This window comes from Rattus norvegicus, chromosome 20 (assembly GCF_021556685.1).
Source record: "Rattus norvegicus strain SHRSP/BbbUtx chromosome 20, alternate assembly SHRSP_T2T, whole genome shotgun sequence".
Classification (NCBI taxonomy): domain Eukaryota; kingdom Metazoa; phylum Chordata; class Mammalia; order Rodentia; family Muridae; genus Rattus; species Rattus norvegicus.
The window spans coordinates 16,860,529-16,869,540 of NC_141553.1; the positions used below are offsets into that span (position 1 = coordinate 16,860,529).

The 9,012-nt window shown below is 43.4% G+C and overlaps 1 non-coding gene across 1 annotated transcript; it reads right to left on the reverse strand.

Moving 5' to 3' along the window:
- Positions 1-8,495: 8,495 nt before the first annotated feature.
- On the reverse strand, positions 8,496-8,625 carry LOC120099019 (small nucleolar RNA SNORA17). The gene has a single exon (XR_015646066.1). It is a non-coding gene; the product is annotated as a small nucleolar RNA SNORA17 (small nucleolar RNA).
- Positions 8,626-9,012: the final 387 nt, after the last annotated feature.

The window sequence follows — 9,012 nt, forward strand, 5'->3', positions numbered from 1 at the left end:
GAGAACATGCAAGGGCCCACAGAATGAGTTGTGTGTGTGTGTGTGTGTGTGTGTGTGTGTGTGTGTGTATGTGTGTGTGTGTACTCACATGTGTGGTGCCAGGTGTGGTAACTACTGACTAGGGGACTTCACAGAGAGGGTGGTTAAAAGGGAGACAGCAGGAGAGGGTAGCTTGTGGACTTCGTGGTACAATAATAGTTAGAGTGAGCAGATCCGGCTTGCAGGAACTGATGGAAAATTTTCTGTCTTAATTTTTGCAGAAACCAGGGCTGATCGCCCTGCAGGTCTATTTCAAGTCCACGATTATCTACTGGGTTGATTGTGGTTCCTGCCACATTACTGGACATGTTCAACTCCCGTGTGTTCTCAACACTCTTTCCTTCCAACAATTATTTGTTCTACATAAGTCTCCATCTTTGAGATCTGGGCAAGATGTTGCAACCCTGTTATTCTTCCTTAGAGAGAGACTGTACGATTATGAATTTGAGACCAACCTAGGCTATATATACAATGTAACACTGGTTTCAGACAGCCTGACAGACATAGAGACAACACGCTCTCTATTTTGAGGCGAACCCAGTGGAAAACTCTTGTAAGTATGACCCTACTTCTAAAGAAGTAATCATAGGGCGAGCATCCAGATATGGAGCAGCATCCTTTGACAAGTTGGTCATGGGGTCTTATCACTGCTCCTGGAGAAATAGTGGTGTTCCAAGACTAAAACTTAAAATATTATTAAGATTGAACTAAACCATGATTGACAAGGTGGGGATATACGTTGGCAGAAGCAATGTTCTAATGCTTGTGAAACATAGGGGAAATATCAACAATAAAGACCAAATGGTTAAAGGCCGTTGCTGGAATAATGAGTGGATCAGAAAGACAGCAGAATGCTCAGAATAACCGCAGACTCCTAACAGTCACAAAGTATCAGGCTATGTAGTAGAAAGGTGTGAAAAACAAACAGGATGGCAGGATATGGGATGTGGTTTATAAAACAAGAGCTGTGGGTGCTGAAGCAGGAGGGGACAGCACACTAGCTTGGACTTCACCATGCTCAGCGAGTAGTAGCTTGCCACTGAGCAGGTGGACGGCTTATCTTACATCCTTATGATATGGGAGGATCAGGTTTAGTTCATGATCTTCTGGGGAAGGAATTGCCATGAAGGCACAGTATAGATGTGAGGGTAGGACATACAGATGTGTGTCTTGCCTGGGGTTATGACATATTCAGAACACGTATCAACCATCCACTAATATCATCTCAGACACTCTACCAGTGAGTCACTACAAGCTGAAGCAAGGGACTTAGAAGTAGCAAGCACATTAGAGATGTTAGTAAATTAGTTGTGCCCTAGAATAAAGGAGATCAAATTAAAAATAACAAGAAGAGAAACCTTTTTTTTTTTTTTGAAAAAAGTGTCTGGAGGATATGGACACACAGATCCTAAACAAATGGCTGATCATTGTCTCTAGTCTTCTAGTCCTGGGGCACAATGACAGACAATACATCTGTGAATAAAGTTATGCCACTTTTACTAAATGGTATAGATGAGCTAAGATGTATGTAGATCAGGAAAGGTTTCTGATCTTCAGATAGAAAAGCAAGAATTCCTACCGTTGAAGAATAAAGGTATTCCCTGGGGTTACACATTGTGGGGGAAACCTTTTCATTGAGCTTGCGGCAAATCTAGCATGAAAAACTACAATCTGGATATCCTTTTACTAACTGGTCAGCTTTAACACCATTAAATAATGACCCGGGTCTCTAATAATAGCTTCAGAGGTCAGGTCAAGTAGAGTCTGATTAGCGGACCTGGAGTGGATGTTATCAGAAACACCCATTATGTGTTATCAGGGCCAACGAGTCAAATGTCCAACCTGCCGACTGGGAATCCACGTAAGTTAGCAATGACAAGCTGAAGGCAGGGTGCCGTTCAGACTACATGACATGAGCGTGTACATAGCCTCTACGCCATCTGTCACTGTGGCTCCTTCTTCAGAGCAAACCTGTGTCCCATCGGGTTTCCTTTTGACTAACGGGTGCCCCTCGATGAAAGGCGAAGCTCTCTCTACAGATGCTGTGTTCAGCATGGGGGATTGGCTAACAAAGGGACTGCTGCGCCAGAGCCAAACTCCAGAGCTCTTAGGAAAAACATCCTCCTAAAAGACAAATTTTCATCCAATTTGCATAAAAATAATAACCTCATATGGGACAATCGTCTGCTTCAGAGAATTGGAGTATAGCTTGACTGGCTGTCTATGGACCAGGAATGATTAGAATATTGACGAGGAAGAGGACTGTGGAGGAGTTGAGTAGATGGACTTACTGAAGCGATCCGAGATACAAAGCCCTTTGAAGCCTACATTTATGTTCACTAAGTAGTAGCCAGTATGGAAAGACACCAAACACAAAATAGATGGAGTTAGCGAGCCAGCTGACAGCCCCTACTGTCTGGGGCCGGCCAACCTAATTCTTATGCAGTGAGTGCATTGCCAGAGCGGTAGCCATGGTAGCTTGGCGTTAACACAGGCTAGAAATATGAGCTTTAACTCACGAAGGATGATCTTTGTGGCATTCACATCAATCTTTACGGAGTTTCTGACATGGGATAAATCGGTAGAGGACTCATTCTTTTGTACTTTTACATTTCTCAGAGATAGTTGACCCAAGACGATCCTTGAAAAGGAATCGTCTATTAGCCCATTTGATGTCTGGGGAGGTGGAGGTGGGATGTGGGGCTGTTAGATTTTATCTCTCTCAGGCCTGTGGAAGGCTCGGCCTTTAGACCTCGATCCCATCATGATATTCCTAGGACAGTACTGCATATACTAAATGTAGTATTACATATCTGGATTAGTTGAGAGAGTCAGCTGAGTTGGTATATAGGAAAGAGTGTGAATTTATCCCTCCCACAGAGAAGATCAGACCTTAGGACCAGGGTACAGAAATGGGCTTCCACAGCCTACTTCAATGCACCTGTGGACTAATGAGGGATTCAGGAACATATTTGTGTCTGCAGTAACTTACGTGATGTCAGACTCCTGCACCTAGATAACGGTGGGGGGAAGTGGTTCTTTATTCCTTTTTATTACCTACAACGTGACTTCTCAGTGTAGCACTCCTTTTAGGCTTCATTCAGGTCGACTTCACAGTGTTTGATGCCATTCTGTCGCAGCTGTTCCACTTGGCAAACATGATAATTTTCCTGTTCTCTTCCTCCAGGGAGCACTCCACAAACGTCACTTATATTACATCATGCTTCTTAGAAGGGTCAGCCAAGTTTTGACAGGGAAATTGGGAGCAGGGAGATGAAGTCCTTAACTTTCTGTCCACATGTCAGCAAGGATAAGGCTTTAATCGCAGCTCCTCATGTTTCTGAAGCAGCTAATGACACAATGACAGACCCTAATGCCTTCCTCCTGATGGCTGGGAACATAGAATCAAGGTCTGGGACTGCAGCCAGCAGCACTGCAGCAGGGATAGTTTCCCAAATATTATGGGCTCCATCACAGAAAGATAAACATACAAAGTCAAGCAAACAGTTTCACAGAACCACTACTAATAAAATAATTTCAAACGTTCTTGTCGCATTTCAGGTAAAGGAAACAACTAAACGTTTGCGTTTCTGAATCAACTCCAGTACTAGAAAAAACACAAGAAAAGGCTTCTGGTGGAGTATAAGTGAGTCATCATCAAATTCAATGTGGTCATTCCCCATGTCATTTCGAGGAGATTGTAAGGTTGGGGTCCAAGAAGCCAAGGAATTCTTAAACTGTTGGATGTTAACAAAATAATTTACTCTGTCTCACTTTGGGAATCACAACTAAGACAGGAATGTTAGCTACTGCAATGAAAGAAACATGGTGGGTCCCCCACCTGTGTTAGGGAGATCATCATGGAGCCATGGATAGGTCAGGACTCACTTTTCCCTATCTGAGACACATCCATGAGATCATGACCAAAAGAACTCTCTGCCTTGGTCGTGATCATGACACTTGATTAGAACTGATATTGTGAACATGTTAAGTGAGGATTTCTGGATGACTAGACAGCGCTGGAACCATGGCTGCTTCCATTACTGCATTCACTTTAGGGGTCTCATTCTCTGTGCTCACCCCTGTCAGTATCACAGAGAGAAATGTGTCACCAATGGTCACACAAAGAATCCCACAGAGACAAGACTTCGGGTGGGTAACCTGAAGTGGAAACACGAGCTGGCACAAGGAGAAATGGGTCGATAACCTACGACAGCATCTGACTAACAAATTTCTTAAATGACAGGAAGCCGGAGGTGGCTCTCATTTCAGAAGGCGAGGAAATGAAGTGTTGTAATTCTTTCTATCAGTTTTGAGATTCTATCATAAGATCTATTCAATACACAAGAGATATTAATAAAAACCTTGCATCATAAGATTAGCCCATACTCTCAGCAATTAAAAAGCAGTTATTTGGGCCTCGTGTTTCTGATAAGTCTTCCTAGAAGGGATTAGTGTTTACATGTGTATCTGGGTTTTGTCATTTTCCCAAATTACAAACATGGTAAATCTCCCACCTGTGCTAGGGAGAGCATCAGGGAACCATGGATTCGCCAGGTCTTCTGACTTTCGGAATCAAGGTTGCTCCTCATGTATTTCCTCAGGCTTCAGTTTGTGACCTAGGCTGTTAGACTCACAAAACATTCGTGACAGCAGCAAAGATTAATTCATCATTAGCTTATCCTCCTTCCACCCACCCCCACCCCCACCTGGGTCTACATTCACATTCAGCCTTCTCCCTTAGTCCTGACACGTTTTCATTGGATTTTAATCCTCCTCCTTCTCTAGACTTGTCAGGTGCTTCTCGTTGTCAGGATAAACTTTCACTTCTTTAGAACAGGCTTTCCCTATTCTATAGTAGTAGCTCATCTCTGTCTGACTTTGGTAAGTATCTTCCCTCTAAATCTAAGTATTAGAAGATAAGCCACAGGTTCCCACAGCCTGTCACATTTCTTAGGATCTCAGAGGACAGTGGGTGAGATAAGACAACTGTTCCTTTGCCAGGAAGGCCCCCTTTTCCTTGGATGTTCCTGTCCAAGCTTCATGTTCTAGCATATTAGGCCCACTCAACCTCAGCTCTCAGTCAAACCCCAGGCTGCCCTCCCTGAAATCTTACCCAGAAGCGTCAAACCAAGCCCAACTTGACTGGACTCGCCAATGCTCTGAAATCTAACTCTAGCTTCCTTGAATATATAATGATCCATTCATAAGGCTTTAATCACTGAAAAGCAATTTTCTTTCATATTCAAGGGTGTCAGGGATGTAACCATTCAGAACTCTTCATTATTGATTGGATGGCCTGTGTTTGGGAGGCAGGGCTTGGCACTGGGTATTAAAAATCCGGATCGAAAGAACATGGATGCTGAAAAGGAAGAAGTTAAACACTCACATATTGGTAAACTACATTCAAGATTGGCCAAAGTGTGCTTCAGTTTGATTGATGAAACGGAACTTATGTTACTTGTGAGTTTTTAAAAGCGGCCTCATGTTTAGTTTATACTTTTTATGATATTTTCCCAACAAATAACTATGACATTAAGTTGAAATGACATTAATAGTTACAAGCTTAAGAGAAATATTTTAACGATGGAAGGAACATTTTCAGAGACTCCTTTATCTTGAGAGGAAATATAAAAGAGTATATGTATCTATATTATTTGATACCATCATTCAAATTTACAATGAAATTAAATGTATGTTTTTAGCAGTGGATGTGTACTGGCTGGATTTGCGTGTCAACTTGTCACAGCTGTAACCATCACAGAGAAAGGAGCTTCCCTTGAGGAAATGCCTCCATGAGACCCAGCTGTAAGGCATTTTCTCAGTTAGTGATCAAGGAGGGAGGGCCCAGCCCCTTGTGGGTGATGCCATCCCTGGGCTGGTGGTCCTGGGTTCTGTAAGAAAGCAGGCTGAGCAAGCCAGGGGGAGCAAGCCAGTAAGCAGCACCTTTCATGGCTTCTGCATCAGCTCCTGCCTCCAAGCTCCTGCCTCCAAGTTCCTGCCTCCAAGTTCCTGCCTCCAAGTTCCTGCCTCCAAGTTCCTGCCCTGTGTGAGTTCCTGTCCTGACTTTCTATGGTGATGAACAGCAACATGGAAGTGAAAGCTGAAAAACTCTTTTCTCCCCTTCTTGGTCATGATGTTTTGTACAGGTATAGAAACCCTGACTAAGGCAGCTTAGAAACTCTCTATATGATCTCACTTGATTTCACGGGCTAACGTTAAGAATTTCATCATATTTATGCATCTTTAATTCACATAAACTAAAACTTGAATTATCCTTTTGCCGTCTATTCAAAAATTGTTTTTCTATATTTGCCTGAAGGTCAGTGGCTGTTCTAAATAGCATCACTATAAATAAAGGACACCAAATGTCGCCAGTGAAACACTGTGTCATAGCCATGGGAGGCTTGACTCCTCCTTGTTCTTACAAACTAGCAGAATGTTCTGTCCTTGTTTTGTGCTGTTTCCGTGATAGCCCTTCAATTATTAACACAAATGGATGATGACTGTAAGCTTACCCAAAGGTATGATTTAAAAATATCATCCTTTCATCTGTGATTCTAAATAGTGGTTAATCATGTCATTTGATAAATTTCCATGTAACTGTAAATTATAGTTTTGAACTTCTTTAAGATATAAACTCAATGTAAAGTAGCCTGGAAAAGTAAGAGAAACTCCTAAAAAGACTATTTATTTATGGAATCTACACCCAAAATGTAGGTAATGAATGCTTAAGTGTTATCATAAATTCAATTAGGTAGTCTACATTTTATACAATCTCTAAAGACATATATTTTATTTGTTACATACACATTACACACACACACACACACACACACACACACACACACACACACACACACACACACACAGAGGTCACTTAAAAGAGCATGGCTAACTCAAAGACAGCTGCATCATTGACAAGCCTACCCTAGGTAGGAAGGGTAACTTCCAGGCAGCTTGACATGTCTGAGTCTTGTCGTTCTCTGGCAGATTTTACCACTTCTCTAATCTTGAGGGATGGAGTCATTATTAACATTGTAAGTTTCTGAGACTTGTGAGTTTCCTTCTGGAGCCATTATTATTATCATTATCATTATCATTATTATTATTATTTAAAGATTTATTATTTATTATATATGAGTACACTGTTGCTGTCTTTCAGACACTCCAGAAGAGGGCATCAGATCCCATTACAGATGGTTGTGAGCCACCATGTGGTTGCTGGGATTTGAACTCAGGACCTCTGGAAGAGCAGTCAGAGCTCTAACCACTGAGCCATCTCTCCAGGCTGCATTTATTATTATTATTATTATTATTATTATTATTATTATTATTATTATATTTCTATTTAATTTTAGTGGTTCTTTGTGAAATTTCTATCATGTACCCCGATCTCACTCATTCTTCCTGTCCCCTTGTACGCATTCTGCACCCTTTCAACCTCCCTGCCAACACAGTCAAATCATCTCATTGTAGTGGTTGTAGCACGTCACAGTGTGCCCCACAGCGTACGCTTCTGCTGCTCTATCAGTACTGGATGCTCACTGGGACAAGGGTATCCTGTCGTTGTCCTGTGTCATGGAGATACTGTAGTTTTGGATCTATAGGACCTTAATGCACTCCAGCAGTTCATCAGTAGGGTACTTGTTCGGGTGGACCAATTCAAACTCCAGATCTGGGCTTGAGAGGTATCTGAGGTGGTTATCCCACCAACTCTCCTGCTCTTACCTGACTGATCTGAAACTCCTGCAATGTGCGAGCCTGCTTTCTTAAATATTGTAGCTGGCTAGGGGCTTGGTCAGCTCTCCTCTCATGTCCTCAGGGCCAGCTCTTTCCTTGCAAAGCCCTCAGACATCAACATATCCCTGGGCAGTAGCCTAGGCTTTCATGGTAACAGACACCTGCTGCTGCAAGGGCACAGACCCAGAAGTGGCCTCCAGTGCTGGCACAGGCTCAGAACCCCCATGGCAATAGGACATGGTCCCAGGTGGCATCATTGGCTACTCACATCAGGCCGTTTCTCAATAGTTCCTGCAGTTCTGTGGGTCTTGATTGTGCCTGCATCCTTCTCTTTCTCTCTCTTCCATTTCGCCACCACTTATTTCCTCCTTTTAGTGGTACCCGGGATCTCTGAGTATCTGGGGCTGTGTCGGAATTGATTTCAGGAGTGTTTTGCCCTGATTGTGTATTATGGCACTGGGCAGGGCTCATCTTGAGCATGGTCTGCTCCCCAAGCCTGTGAAGCACCAGACTGGTAGTCAAGTCTTTGGTTGTCTCAGGCTTGCTTCTCATCCATGAGAGAGTCATCTATCTGGGGCTCACTCTCTCCCACGGCCTGAGGTGCCAGGCATGGTCTCAGACAGCCTTCTTCTAGTCTTGGGCTTGCTCTGGGAGCACACCAGGGCCTGTGGGGCACAGTATTAGAGGTCTTCTCAGGTTCATCTTTTTCAGGGACTGTTAAGCTACTAATCATTCAGATGTTCTCCATTAGCACCTTGAGCATAGACCTAGCCTCTCTCCTCACTGCCACCTACTGACGATATGTGACACAGCAGCCATGCTTGCAAGGCCTCTAGGGGCACCTCCTTCCTGAGTCTCAAGGAGCCTCCCTCCAGGATGAAAACATTTCTATTTAAAGAATGTTGTCATACAGCACCTTTTCCAGATACACAATATGACTTTCCCTGTAATCCCCACGCTCTGTGGGATAAACTGCCGTGACGGACTTCAACAGTGCCCTTGTCTTCTGACTAGAAGGAATGACATAGACAGCAAATGGGGACTCCTCACTTATCTGTCCTTCTGTCAGGCCTCTGCTCCTGACAGGTGGACATGTCTGGACCTTCGTCGTCACTCTCACACCTGCCCAAATTGCCAACATTTCCACCACAGCAGGAACGAGCAGCTTGTGCTCTGCTCTGCCAGTTCGTAAAATGTGTGCACACCCATGGTGAACTCCCTTGCACCAGC